Genomic DNA, 16,016 nt, shown 5'->3' with positions numbered 1-16,016 from the left:
GTCAATTAACTTAATTCGACCTTGTATAAAAGGACCATAAAAGTGCAATAATTCATGAAAAACTAATTTTGTGACATAATACATTCCTATACAATTCAGTCGTTAGCCAAGAATATATATCTCTTCAAAACAAAATCAACGTTTAAAATAATGCAAAGCCTCTCCTTCTTCTCGATAATACAGCCCTCAGAAACCTTGCTAATGCCACACATGTAAACAGGTTAGGAAGTAATTGCAAATATAAAAATGCCGGTCAGCATTGCTTAAAATTTTAAGATTTCAAAATAGGAACGATAAAAGATCTCCTCAGATCAGTATATAGTTTAAAAAAGAACAAAATGTTGATTGTTGATTGTTTGGACATATTGTCACAAGGACATAGCATTAAGTCCTTTGACCAATTGTTAACACTTGGAAATGGCGTCAGGCGATAATAAATATCTAATCTAAAACGCGTTAAAACAAATCTGTCTTGTGCATTAAAAACATTAAAAAGATACGGGACTGGCTGTATACTTATCAGGTCGGTTAGATATTTAGTACCCAGTTCAGAGTGGCACACAAAATTTGAACAGCTAGACGGGAGTGCCAAGAGATGTTTTAAAAAAGCATTTTCAATCACCTGAAGTGGTTCCAAATTCGTATAACGCCACAACTCCGAGCCATACATGGCGCCAGTTCTACATTTTGCACTGTATATCTTTAACATTTCTCTTGGCTGTTTACAACCTATTTTCCTTGCAAAATTACACAAAGCCACAGTGGATCTGAAAAATTCAAATTTTTTGGCCTTAATGGCGCTTTTCCAATTCCCCTTGCAGTCAAATAAAATACCCTAATAGGTAAATGTAGGAGTTAGAGGGATTTTTTTTTGCCCTACATAGATATTGCGCATTTTGGGTAAGCTTCTTCCTACCTTTATGGCATAAGTTTTACTGATATTAAGTCTCAGCCCCAGATGATCCATAAAGTGTACAAAATTGTCAAGAAGTTGCTGTAGGGCCAGTGGGGTACGCGCCATAAGGACCGCGTCGTCTGCATAAAGCAGGATCCGGATTGGACGCTGTTTAATTTGTGGCAAATCCAAACGTAAGTTGGCAAGGGTTATTAATGTATGGATTAAACAAAAATGGTGCAAGAACGCACCCATGGCAAATTCCTTTTTCGATATTGAAACTACGGGTGCATTCGCCCTTAATACCAAAGCGGACCCTGGCACGGCTTGTGGATTATAGGTGTCTCAGAAAGCTAATGATTGCTTGGTCAAATCCCAAAAAGGTCCTAACAGACCAGAGTTTATTGTGAATTACTGCATCAAAAGCAGTCGAGAGATCTACAAAAATGAAAAACAAATTACCTCCTTTAATGTAGGCATATTTGCTAATGATCAGGTTTAAGTTGATGGCTTGGTCTATGGTCCCTGAACCTTTTCGAAAGCCATATTGTAAGTCAGAAAATAAGTTGTTAGCATCCCCCCAACTTTGGAGTCTACTTAAAATTATACGGCCCACCACCTTAACCAGAGAATCTAGCAAGGAGATGGGCCTGTAATTAGCAGGCGAATCACTGTCTCCTTTTTTATATATTGGTACTATATGGGACTCTGACCATGAGGAAGGAAACCCTATACTCTAACATGATTTAAAAACAATGGTCAAAGTAGGGCCCCAAAGCTCCAAATTAGCTTTAAACAAATTGATAGGAACCCCGTCAGGTCCCGGGGCTTTACCCCACTTACTCGAGCTCAAGGCCAGGGTAACTTCCTCCAAAGAGAAGTTGAAATCTGGCCAATCATGTTCCTTGCTGAGAGAAGTACTACCTGTCAATGGGGCCTCTTTTATCTTATTACCAGCACACTTGGTAGGGTCTGAGTATAGTTAAGAAAAATGTGATAACCAGTCCTCTTCTTTCACTGCCACCTCTGCTTTAGGCTTATTATTCTTACTAAGAAAAGGTGAGTTAACTACACGCCAGAATGCGATAGGGTCATTATTGCAACTGGCCTCATGTAATTTGTCACAAACCTCCGTTTTTAGGCTCCTGTTGCGATTTACTATTGCAAAGTTGTACAGCCGTCTCTTGCATTGGACCTCCAAGGGATTCCTGGTATACTCTTAAACTCCAGTTTTAAGTTTTTATGTGCCCCTGAACATGCATGATCAAACCAGAGTTTCCTGTTTACTTTACTACCCTTGTGGTGTACCAATAGGCCTGTCTTAATTGCTTTAGTAATTTTATCGAATGATTCCATAATGGCGACAGGCTCTGATGAATCATCCAGACACTCAAAGGTATTTTTTTGTTGGTAGATTAAATTCTTTAGATAACCATTGGGATTGACCATGGACCACCTTAATGCATAACCGTTTGTACGTGATAATTCTATATTCTCTACAGACATGGTAGGATGACATGCCCCTTGTTGTATTAAGCTACCAGAGTTTAACATGATGCTCTGAGGGAAATGATCACTGATTGCTAAGTCATGAATTTTTAAATCTATTACTAGACCCGTATAGCGATAGGGGAACAGAATAAAAATCGATAACACTTTGACCCATACCTCCATTGTAGGTACAATGTACCGTAGTTGGACTTGTCCCAAATTCGTTACTGAAACCATGGTTGTGTTTAAAAATGAGATCGTTGAGTTTTTTCTCCATAATCAGAGTGTGAGAAATGTGTGAGGTCATCGTTTATTGGAGAAATAAGGCCACATACTTTGCTCGATAACAATTTACACAATTTGATATTAAAATCCCCCTCCCACATCAACAATTTGTCCCCATTCCCCTTGTTTAGTATTACTTCAAGGTCAGCATTAAATAAATTTAAAATATACAATATATCGAATTCACAAGCATTATTGTAAAAGTTAATTATAATCAAAAAAGTAGAACCTGAGAGTTCGATGGAAACCATTTAATAGAAATTGTTTGGATTTTTTGCAATTACCGTTGAGGAGGTCAAATCTTTTGACACATATATGCATGTACCCCCTTTAGCTCTGCCATGACTCGAGGGAACTGCTGATAAACTAAACGTTTTGTACCCATTAAAATGGATTGGTTCCACGACCCAAGTTTCATGAAGGCAGAAAATATTAAAACCAGTTATAAATTCTAGCCAATCAGGTAAATTGGATTTACTGCGGAGCCCCGCAACATTCCAACTTAAAACACTAATCATATTTGGGTCCAGAATTAAACAGTCCAGACTGCTCTCATCCCTCCGCATGGGCTGAACTTCAGGTGGTAGAACCTCCAATACAACCCTCTCAGACGGTAGACAGTTAGCAGTCACCAGGGGGGGAAGGAGAATCCTTAACTACAGGTTCACCCACCACTACGTCCGTTTGAAGTCAATCTACTCCAGTAAGACTAGAAAGACAGTCATATCTAGTGGATGTAGGGATGGAATATATTGGGTGAATTAGATTATTCGAATTTGGACCTAGTAGTGGAAGACCTGGTTGTCGTAGGGAGGATCGTTGTGTCTTAAAAGACAGCTGATTTGACAATAGTGGCGGTGGCCTTGGCCTATAAAAGAATCCAAGTGTTAGAACTATTATCTGGTTAGAGGGTAGCGACTTTAGATTTTTATTTTCTAAAATCACTCTAACTAGTGCTGGGGTTTTAAAGGAGAGCACCACACAGTCACCATGGAACTTCTTGGGGGCCCTGCTAACCCACTGTACTCGTCTCACCATCTTAAAGTTGTCAAAAAGGGCCCCCCCCCCCATCCTGATCCTGGAGTTTAGCCAGTTAAGAGACTTGTTTCTTAGTGAGTCCCCTTTTTCTAGTATGCGAGTACCTATGGTCGGGACGCTGGCAAGCATTACCATATATGGAGTAGCAGTAGGGGAAGCTCTAAACAATCATTCATATGAAGGAGGTTGTTATTATGGGTAGAGTGAGTAGTGGAAGGCCCCATCAAGGGGATGTTAAACGTGGGGACTACTAGAGGTTCCTTATTAATGTGACTGTCAGCATTGACCCCTTGCGCTGTATAGGGCTGTTGTGGAATATTAGGCATTTGTTGAGTAGAAGTCTCAAGATTCTCTATACCAGATTGTTGTTGCAGGAGAGGTACATGAAAGTTGGAGATACTGCTCATAGTGTTTACCCTGGTAGAGGCATTTTGACCCGCTTTGGAAGTTAACTGCACCTAGTCGCTCAATGCAAGCTAACATAGCACTTTCAATAGCTTTCAGTCTGTCAGTGAGACTGCAAACTGCAGTTTAGATTAGGTCGGTTAAAGCTTGTACAGATGATACCAATAACGGGCAGTCCTGTGTTGCAGTGGGTGTTTGTTTTTTGGTCGCTCTCGATGGTTTGGAGATATCTACTGACTTTTGTACTAGAGGCTTCTTCTTAGTTAGAGTTGACCCGCCGGATAAGACCACTGCAGGGTTTGTGGAGCAGATCTTTGAAGACTTTTGACGTTTGGAAGGGGATGACCGTTCGAAAGGATCAAAGTACCCATTAAAGATGAATTATGTGCAAGCTAATTTCTGTCTTTAGATGAAATGCCAGGATCCTCAGGCAGAGATTCAATCATTTGAACAGCATTATTAGTAATTAACTAATGTTGCCAGTTCAGGGACACTCTCAGAACAACTTAAAGTTTCTTCTACAGTTAGGATTTGCTTTTCTATCGCCCCTATTGCCCGAGTTATGTAGTTGATAATAGACTGAATTGACTTAGATGGCGGCTTTGTAAAAGCTGTGCTCGGATGTTTTCTTTTCCCCATTATCTGGCTGTACTTGTGTCTCTATGTGGGGCCAAATTAAATCTTAAAGACCAGAAAATTGTGAGAATTTGCAAGAGAAAATAAAACAGACTCTGCTAATGAGTGAAAAGGTTACAGTACCATTGGTGGCTCCTCCGTAGAGACGTGATGGCTGGCGATGATAAGACCTCCCCGGGGCGTAGGACCAAGAGGGGGGGCCCATCCCTGCCTCCTCCTGGCTCTGACAGGTGCAAACAAGCCTGCCCGGGCACGGCCCAGGCACGCTTGTGCGTGTCCCACGCTGCGGGAGCCGCGATGCTGCTTTAAGCGCCTCCAGGTGCGAAGAGTGCAGCATTGGTGCCTCCTGGTGCGAAGAGATATGGCGCCTGTAGTCCCCCCCGAAAGGCTGTCTGGCAGTATGTGGCTATCAACTCACTTGTGTATGAACTTTTACCTTTTTTGTAAATATTATGAAAATCCAAAGTGGAAGTTCTTAAATTCATCACTGGTGTCAATTGGCTATCACATCCACAGATGGGCCCTCTTAAATCTTTTGATGATGAATTTTCAGTCAGTCATTCATCTTTATTTGATTATTAAAAATAATCATAAAAGAACAATTATCATAAAACTTAGACTAAAACATCAGATAAATTGTATGCATGGAATAACGTTTAAATATTCATAAAATTATGCCAACGTAATGCATGTTTTAAATGCTCCCACAGAAGAGCATACAACATGATTAGATAACGGACAAAGATAATAAAATGCGGGTCTACATTGCCAAAACCGCAGGGCTTTTAAAACGGGTAATACACATCTACGCCTAAAGGGTTCATAATATTTACAGAAAAGGTAAAGTGCATTAGTGGCTGAGGGGAGGTACCATCACAGGGGCACACAAGGATACATTTTGTATCATATTGTCCCGTAGGGAAACAGAGATTGTATCTGATAGTGTCAAGCCGGAACCTGGTCAAAGGTGATCTTTTCCATGCATTGATGACCTGTGAGAGATAAGGTCCAGTACACTGACATGTCTTATACATTATATAAACTCTCTGCCTGCAAAGATTGTGCACAAAAAAATTAACATAGGGTTTATTTCTGATTTTATAAGTACTTTCCCTGTAATGTTATGGTTATCTGCATGATTACAAAGTGAATTAAACCTAAGCAGAATGATCCTGAAGAATTATTTAGGACTAGATTACTCCTATCGAATTCCTTGGTTACATTACGAAAAAGGGTGTTAGACCGGAACGGTTTACTAACCCAGAACTAATTTATAAATAGGATGTTACATGGAATAAGTAAGCATTTAGTTTACCTGTGCAAGATAAAAGGGAGTTCCGTTTTAGACTGTAAATCTCGGAGCAGACACCATGTAATGGTCAAAACTCCAGGCCAAACGGAACTGTATCTAACTTTGAATACGCATATTTTGCACAGACGTCAGACTTCTTTTACCGTATTTCCATCTAAATCAGTTCCCACTATCTGGCACAAGTTGTCAGAACCTGCTATTTGCACATGTGATATGGTTGCAGCACTTCAATTTTTAGACAATTGTACTGTTTGTTTTTATGTATATAGAATTTTAGCTGGGGTGTTTCATTCTACTCCCTGAAAAACGGTTGTCCTATTCTTGCGACCTTTATGAATTTTGTATTTTACTTGCTTTTATGATTTACTGTGATAAATTAATCAAGTGACCTTGACTTGATATAAACTCTCAAAGATGTTTTCTAGAGTTCCTTTGCCTCTCTAGCAGCAGAAACAAGTTTCATAAACTCCTTCTTAGCCAAGCCGGCCTCCCTTTTATTCAGCAAGGGGGGTGATGAGAATATCTACGGCCTTCCCAGAATTATAGCACTGCTCCTGATATAGCTTAGTCAAGGGATTTTGTCAGTGGCGGCCAGCAGGGATTGGGGAGGGGGAGCGGAGGTAAAAATAAAACAAAAACATACCTGATTACCGGGTCTCTCCTCTGCCATCCCTCCGTTGTCTCTCCAGCTGGAACAGGGAAGCAGGAAGCACCCGGCTCGTAGGCTCCCCAGAGTCAATCACAACGTTGTTGCAGCGTTGTGATTGGTCTGAGCGCTGTGGATCAGTGCTCAGCCACGGAATGGGAATATGGGCATGTTCTCAATGCAGGCCGTAATGCAGCCTGCATTTAGAACAAGGAAAGAGCGCATGAAAGTTTGACTCGCACGAGAGGGCCGGCCAAAAATTCATGCGCAGGTTGGGAGTCCAAACCACTCATCCCCTCTCCTAAAAATGTAAACAGAGCAGCCCCACCCGCCCACAAATCTGCTGCAACAGGGAAACCTAAAATGATAATAACTCGTTGTTATTATCATTTTATGTTTTCTTCATTTCACTGCTACAAGTAGTTGGGCAATGCTCCTCCGCCTTAGTGGAGGAGCCGCCACTGGATTTTGTGCCCCAGATCACATGCCAAACAGTAAGAGATGAATCTTCATTTAATACGCATTGTTGAAATAAGATTCATTAGAATAGCTCTCGAAGTGAGGGCCAGTCTAGGAGAAAAACAGAAGGATAAAAGTTTCTCTTATAACCTGATAAATTGTTATAAAGGTAAGGGGTTTTCGTTATTATTGTGAAAACGAATGTTGTGTATGTTCTGTGAGTGTAAAAAACGGATGCTTTTTGTGTATTTGTGTTGTTATGGCGTTTTTGACCGAAATAAGGAATTTGAATGAAAAACAATTTTTGTTGGATTAAATATTACTTTAAATGCTTGCCAACTGTAACCTAGTCAAAGGCCATTTCACTCCTATAAAGTGAAACTGACTAGAGTCTTCATCTTTTAGCAACTCTTACCTTAACAAATAGACGTTGCTGCAGGTCCTGACAGAGGTATTGGGAAACGGCCTTAACAACGCGGGCTCAGCCACTCATGCGGTTTCTCCGTAAGCCGAACCGCGCTTGCCTTAACCACACATATGCCTTAACGCATATGCATGGTTGAGGCAATGCGAGGTCTTGATGCCGAGCGGATGTGCGGGAGAGGAAGGACGACTGCAAGAGGACACAGTAAGGTAAGTGGGGCTGGGGCCGGGTCTTGGGGAAGTAGTTTTAGGGGTGGGGAACGTTTTAGGACTCAGGAGAGGGTTGAGTTGTTTGTAGGGCAGGGATCACTTTTAGTGCTCAGGACATGTACTTAGCAGGCGTAGGGGGCAGTTTTTAGGGCTCAGGGCGTGGGGCTGGGGTCAGGGTAGTTTTATGGTGGGGGATAGTTGTTAGGACTAAGGGCTGGGCGGGGAAAAGGTACAGTTTACAGGGCAGGAGACAGTTTTAGGCCTCTGGGCGGGTGGGATGGGTCTGGGTACTTTAGGGATGTTGGAGATAGGGCTCAGGGCAGGAGGGGCTGGGTTTGGGGTAGCTTTTGGGCCGTGGGTCTAATTTTTAGGGCTCCGGGCAGTGGGAAAAGGGAGAGTTTACAGGGCAGAGGTATGATCTTTAGCATGCATGTCCCTTTACCGATCATGTCTTTACCACAAAATTGCATGACAAAGGCATGTGTGGTAAAGATGGGGTCGTGGTAGAGACCGTGTGGTACAGGCAGGCATTGTTCAGGCAGGCATTTTACCATCATACAACCTTTTGGGAATCAAAGGAAAAGCGTGCCATGTTCAGAACTAGCATACATAAAAACTATTTGCTTCGAGGAACTACCTCCAGGGCGATCGGTGAACCCCATTGCATTTATTTGTTCACTATACCACATTACAAAGCCTTTGATGTGACCAGAAGAAAATTGCACATCAAACAGTTCAGTCTTCAAAGTTGTGTCATTCGGCCAGGAATTTTGCTAACTTTAGATCCTTTCCTACAATGACTTGAAATAGTGAGTTAAAATGAAATATATTACATTATTATCCAGGATAGAGCACAGCTAAATTAAGAATGTTTCTGCATCTGTGGGCATAGACAGCTAGCTGATCTTCGTAATTGCTGGTGCTGGGGAAATAGTTTTGTTCATGCAACAGCTCTGCTAAGGGACAGTAGTAGGTCCTGGGACTGGTTTCGGAGTATCATCAACCTAGATCTGTGACTGGGGTGAATTTCTGATTTGTTCAACATTCCATCCATCAACTGTTATTTTTACAATTGTTGCCCTAAGCGGAAAGGGTATGCCCAGATGTGGGTCCTGTGCTTGCTATGCCACCATATTAAGGCTTGCCTGGCTGGTGAGGGGCGATACCCCGAAACCGGTCCCAGGATGCTTGCTTTCGGTCCAGGGAGGACCTGGCTTGGCAGTTCGGACTGGACTCCTCCCATGGGCAGCAGGGTCAAGACTGATTTGAATATGGCTGGGTCCAAACTGGACTGGCGTGGGGTGCAAAAAAAACAATAGATTTGACCCAGATCTGTGAATGGGGGTGAACATTTCATTTGTTCAGCATTCTGTCCATCGTCTGTTCTTTTTGCCTTTGTTGCCCTAAGTGGGAAAGCTATGCCCAGATGTAGGTCCTGTGCTCACTATGCCACTAGATTCAAGCTAGCCTAGCTGATGAGGGGTAATAACCCAAAACCGATCCCAGGATGCTTGTTTCGGTTCAGGGAATACCTGGCCCGGGAGTGCATGCTGGACTGTTCTCCTGGGGAGCAGGGTCAAGACTCATTTGCATATGGTTGGGTTCAAACTGGAATGTTGTGGCAAGCAAACAAATGATGGATTTAACCCAGATGTGTGACTGGGTGTGAATGTTTGATATGTTCAGCATTCTGGCCATCATCTGTTCTTTTTGTATCTGATATATCTACAGCATCTCTGAGGTAGGCCTCCTCAGCCCAGGAGGCATGATACAGTGGCGTCATTAGGGGGTTGCGGGGGGTGCGGACCGCACCTGGTGACACCATCACATGGGTTGACACTGTGACACCATCGGGGGACTGGGGGCGTGCTTCCTGGATGGTGCCCCAAGCTCGGAAGATGCGGATCATCTGGGGTGCGGAGACCGATGCAACCCCCGGGTCAGGTAAGAAAAGAACCTTAGGCAACCCCATGCCTCCGGTAACTCACCTGCCTTTAGCCATTCAAGCTTCTCTTGTGAGCCGTGCGGTGCACGCCAAGTCACCAAAGAGCGGGAGACGTCAAGTAGAAGAGAGGGCCTCGGGGAAGGAGAGGGGAGGGTAATTGAGGGGAGGAGGAGGAGGGGGAGGTGTGGCATGCCGGGAGTGATGGAGGGAGCAAGACTTCCCTTCACCTCTGACAGCCGCACCCTGGGCCGGGCCTTCATCTGTGAGACACGTCGCAGGGCCCTGGAGCCAGTCAGGAGAGCTGTCAGCCCCCTCCAGCCTCCCGCAGGCGCACAGACCCACTGTGCTACCGGCTGGCACTGCCTGTCCGAAGAGGCTGCCGAGGTGCGCCTTGAAGTCACCGAGACTCCATCCATTGCCCTAGAGCCCCGCCCCCATGCGCCTCGAAGATTGAAGCGCCTGCGCTGCGGAGAGGACGGGGCGCCATACGGTTCCCTTCAGCCTCCCGCAGCAGCAGGAGCATAGACCCATCGTGCTACGGTGCCTTTTCCAAAGAGGCTGACGAGGTGCGACATAAAGCCACCAAGACTCCATCCCGCCCCAGAGCCCCTAGCCCCGCCCCCATGCGCATCGAAGCAGCAGCGTCAATAGGGGGGTGCGGGGATGCGGACCGCACGGGTGACACCATGAGTTGCGCACTGGGTGACACTAACCCTAGTGATGCCACTGGCATGACGCATGGTGCATTATATTAAAGGGGTGGACCTATAAGTGCAAGCCTATACGTCTGTATAGTAGCATTACCCATTGGACACTACTATATGTGTTAGCAGTTCATGGGACACATTGGATGACAATCGGGCACTTTTCAGATTGGCAGCTCCATTATGGTACCACTAAAATATGTCATATTTGGTATCAAACAACATGCTTTCTCACCCCGACACAATTCCCATGCCCTGGGCGATGTGGTATGCACCCAGGTGGCACCTTAGAGGATGCCCACCTGGTTGCCCCAGCTTTACTGTGCTCTAGCTGACCAGACTGTGCTTTCCCGCACCTGCTGCTGCCAAGACAGGATTCTGAGCTCCTGCCAGGCAGGAACAAAGGCTAGACAGGAAGGAGGTTAACACCTCCCTCCTTCCCTAGCAGGCTAATGAATTGACATATCAGTGTGGTGAGCAGCCTGATGTGTACACCTAAAATCGAATTCTTCCACCATTGGGAGGGCAGAAAAAGTGTGTTGCCGACAACAGGACTTTGTTCACAGCATAAAGCAAAAGAGGGATTCCTTGTCTCTAAGGCCACAGATTTGGAACTGTGTGAACAAGTCTCGTCCTTGGCTAATATTCGACAATCCCGAAGAGAAGCACTCTGTGTCTCCTGGACTAGTGGCTCTAGTCCCCTGCAAACTGCAGGTAAAAACACTCACCTGATCCAAAGAATCTCTGGCCATCGGGCCCTCCAGGATATCACCCAAATCCATGTGGTCCAGTGCATTGTGGGAGTCTAGACTCACCTGCCCTGAAGTTTCAGATCGCTACGTTACTCCCCTGGGCCCAGTGAAGTTCCAGATGCTTTTTGCAGTGCTTACCGCTGCCAAGGCTTGTTGGTCATCAACCCGGTAACAGACCCCCACACTCAACGCTGTATCTAAAGAAAACACTATGCAAACATCACCCGACGTCAGCAGCGGTGTGACTGTTATGTTTTTGCATTTTGCTCCTTGCAGCACCAGGTAAGCGGTAAAAACAGCACCACGTGTGGCTCCTGTTTAGCATCAAGGACAGCCAGAACAACTCTGCACCCGGACTCCACGCGCTAGGTACAATTGATCTGACTGTTGTGGCCTGGTCCTGGGGCCCGCATGGCTTTACCCCTACAAGGGTTTCAAGTAATTCGACCTGCAGGTGACCGACTGTCTACGTGTTTTACTGCATTGATTTCATATTGCTTCAAAAATCTATAACTCCAGTTAAATATACTCTGTTCCGTTCATTTTGGTGTCTAAATTAAGATAAAAATACACTCAGTTTTTAAAAATTGATGTTGGACTTCTATTGAGTCGTGTCAAATACTTATCATCCATGTTGGTACTCTGAAATGCTTAACACGTGATCCTCTACTAAAGACTTACTGCTTTCTGCCACTCTACCAGGACTGATCTAAGGATTTATTAGCGTGAATCCAAGGATCATCTTTGGGGAATTGTGATAATATTGAATGGCAAGGCTTCCCAGCCATACCACATAATAATCCACTTTTCTACAGATTCAAAATCCAATTTAATGGTGGAATTTTGACTCACTATGTTGGAAAAGGAACTTCTAGAAACACTACCTCTCTTTGCCTAAACCCCCTTCGGCCTTTCTGCCACCATTCAACTGTCACCTGACTGTCAATAGCTTATCTGAAGTGAAATGTGTATTGCTTCCCGACATTGGACAAAAGGATTGGGTGTGGGGCGGTGTTAGTATTCCTTTGATAGGATGGCCTGGGGGCTGTGTTCAAGGACTAGTGACACTTCAAAGAGGCCTACCTTGTCACAAGCTGATTAATTTGCCACCAGGCCTGCCTACTTTCTATATCCCACAAGTTAGCTTGGCTCCAAACCCAGTGGGAGGGAAAGCTACCCCAGGACTGGTTTGGAGTGACCACAAGGGAGGGTTAGCCCATTATCATAGCAACGCCTATGGGTGTGCCCAGGGACCTCTGACCAAGGGAAGAAAGGCCCTGCCTCCTTTGATTTAGGAAGAGAGGGGAATTGTGAGATAGTTTGCTGTAAAACACATTGGAAGTACTGTAAAAATGGATAGTCACCTCTGGGAACTCATTGGCTAGGGTGTGACAGTGGTTGCACCCACACCCCACAGGCTGCCAATGAGCATACATGTACCCTCCTCAAAACATACCTGGGTCAGAGAAGAATCAGAAAAAGGACTGTCCTACTGTTTTCAGAGCCTGAAGGAAGACTGGACCTGCTTGCCTTGAACCCAGGACTACAGAAGTGACTGCAAGGGTCAGGTGACTGATCTCCCTTTGAGCACTAGGGTAAGAACTAGCTTCCATAGGCCTTTTTCTGATTTTTAGCTGACCATCCCAACTGGAACAGACCTTGTCTCTTCTGCTGGCCTTTGTGGGTGTCTCTGTCTCTTAAGGTCCTGAACCTCTGGCTGTGGTCGATGTACTCCTGCATGCCTTCACCAGACTAGACACCAAGAACTGATGCCAAAAGCCTTTGTCAACTGGTTCACTGGATTGGAGGCCAAGCAGCACCCGATCGATGGCTTCAGCAGACTTAACATCGAGCAACATTCAAGCAATGCTGGCAACCTTTGTTGACGACTTCACTAAGCCAGAAACTGAACCACCCCTGATCGACTTCATGACCTGGAGCAACGCTTCCCCGTTGTTGTCGAATCCTTCCTCGGATCAAGTTGGCTGCCTGGCTCCACAGAAGACTTTCGACTTACAAAAAAGTTTCTAAGTGAGGAGGTAACTTTGTGACCAGGGTAAACCTGGACCTTTTGTCCGACCCACGTTTCATTGCTGTTGGTCCCAAATCTTACCTTCGTCCTCGTCCAGTGCAATCAGTTGTAACTAGTTTTGATATTATTTTTAAATACAAACTTTTAAAATGTATAACTCCTGTTCTACTAATTAGATTTTTATAATTTTGGTGTCATTTTATTTATTAAAACGTACTCTATTGTTTTAATTTAATTTGCAATTTTTCTTTTGTTGTATTTTCACGTTATTACTGTTTGAGTACTATATGAATACTTTACATATTGACTATAAGTTAAGCCTAGATGCTTTGTGCCATAGCTACCAGAGGGTAGAGCACAGGTTTATTTTGTGACTTTTGTAATTCACTGTTGGACCTGGCCCCTTCTCCATGGTCACCCCCAAACCTTTTGCCTTCCTTCTCCCCTTTTTGCTGATTTCGTATTTGCTGGGCACTGTACTACTGCTAACCAGTACTAAAGTGCATGTGCTCATCCCCTATAACATGGTAACATTAGCATATCCACAACTGACATATTTATTGTATTTATAAGTCCCAAGTAAAGTGCACTACATGTGCCCAGGGCCTGTAAATTAAATGCTACTAGTGGCCCGCAGCACTCATTCTGTGCCACCCACTCAAGTAGGCCTGTAAACAATGTCTCAGGCCTGTCACTGCAGTGCCTGTGTGTGAAGTTTTAAACTGCCATTTCGACCTGGCAAGTTAACATTCTTGCTAAAACCACACCTTACTTTTTAATACATATAAGCCACCCCTAAGTTAGGCCCTGGACAGCCCCAAGGGCAGGGCGCAGTTTAATTAAAAAGTTGGACATGTACTATTATGTTTTTAAATGCCCGAGTAGTAAAAAACTCAAATTCGTTTTTTAACTAATGCAAGGCCCATCTCTCCCATAGGTTAACATAGGGACTACCTTATTACATTTTATAAGTGTAATTTCCAATTGGGAAAGAATAGATATTTTGAGTTTGTTGTCTCTGGACTCAAAATTTAAATCGCAACCTATAGTAAAGTTGTACTTTAAGTTGCAAGTCTGAAAATGCCACTTTTAGAAAGCTATGCACAAACATAATGGGTTGGGCCAATTGAAAAGTCAGCAAGGCTAGGCCATTGAAAACTCATAACAAACAGGTGCCAATACTGACTGCACTTTCGAACAAACTTAGTTACCTCCATGATCACACAATTCAACTATTGTGATCACCATTTACTATTGCTTTGTCAACAAACCACTCATTAATTTTTTGTTATGCAAATAGTAGTAAACAGAAGAAACATGACATATAATTAACATAATTTTTTCATATATATCACCCACAAAGCATCATGGCAGAACAAAATCAGATCAATTTCACAAATTTACAATCACATTTTATAAACATGAAACCTAAATGCATCCCAGTCCTGGAATCAACTGCCCTAAAGGAGCCTATATCTTTAACCACCCATCCAAGCTCCTACCTATTGGCCCAAAAATCAAACAGTGCCATGTTGGTTACTACCAGGGGTATATCTATGCCATCATATGTTCAATTCATTTCCTGAAAGCCAGAAATAAGTCTTTTGAATGCACTTGTTTGATATAAAATCAGTTGACGCGTTTCAGACCATCCATCATTTCCAGGTTCTCCTCAGAACTATTGCACAATACGATACAAACGCATTTACGTGTGACATAGAGTGGGCTTAAAATACATCCAACCATGCCATCCACTTGTTACGTCATTGTCCACTTCCAACTTGAAACTTCCAGCCTCAACGGGGAATTCAGTTTCACACTTTTAGATGCATCTAAAAGAACACATACATAGACTAATTACTGTCATGAATTCATATATCGGGGCAAACATCCTTTGTGTACTAATAAACACACTGATTTCAAAGTGAGTTTCTGTGGCTGATGAATTGAGATGTCTATCGCATTTTAAAATACTTAAAGAAAACTCAGAACTGCACTGAAAATCTTTTCTTTTGGTGTGTGTCTGCGATGCAGAAGCCAACCTGTTTAACAGGCTCACAACATTTTATCTTGTTGTGCGGCTTTGTTGTGTGCCCGACTAATCTAACCATTTCTATGAACAACACTTGCAGTTACAATATGTTCATATAAATATTATGTGTCCCACAGAGAAACACTTACTTAGATGCTTTGAAGCATATCCTTCGCAGGAACCATCACTTGATTTTGGAACGCCAACTAACTCTGCGGTTGATCCGATTGTTGATTTTTTTTTTTAAAGAGTGTCGAAGCCCGCCCCTCCTAGAACAATCCATAGCAATTGGTCAGAGACCAAAGAGAGTAATCTCAACTTGCAGCTTTCCTTTGCACAGCACTGGGTGTCCACTAAAAGCTTTCTGGGGCCTGTAGTTAACAGCAGAGGGTTCGTTCCAGGTTTCAGCATAATTATATTAGTCATATTCACAAGTTCTCTGAGCAGTTGAACAACACTTCTTTTAGCGAAATCTATAAGGGGCATAGCCCCACATTTACAGATTTTGAAGTTCTGTCATTTCATTTAACCCGTTTGTCACTATATTAAAGTGTAAAAGCCTCTTTTTTTTTTAATCAGCAGTCTCTCAAAATTCCCTCCTCTTTGATCTGGTTGCACCACTGCAAGCACTGTTCACCGGAAGTCAATTTCAGAATGATCTTTCTCTATACAATGGTTGACCAGCGGGCCGCAGTCACTTTGCATCATACCCAGGATTTGTGCTGGGTGATCCTTTGGCAAACCTTTAGGT

The 16,016-nt window shown here is 43.6% G+C and overlaps 1 protein-coding gene across 1 annotated transcript in view; it reads left to right on the top strand.

The window, feature by feature from the left end:
• CHRNB3 (cholinergic receptor nicotinic beta 3 subunit) overlaps positions 1-16,016 on the top strand; it is an 864,386-nt gene that overhangs the window by 156,571 nt on the left and 691,799 nt on the right. The gene's annotated exons all lie outside the window — the stretch shown is intronic.

This window comes from Triturus cristatus, chromosome 2_1 (genome assembly GCF_964204655.1).
Source record: "Triturus cristatus chromosome 2_1, aTriCri1.1, whole genome shotgun sequence".
NCBI classification, from domain to species: domain Eukaryota; kingdom Metazoa; phylum Chordata; class Amphibia; order Caudata; family Salamandridae; genus Triturus; species Triturus cristatus.
Note: the sequence above shows the minus strand (reverse complement) of the source record. Positions and strands in the feature narration are given on the sequence as shown.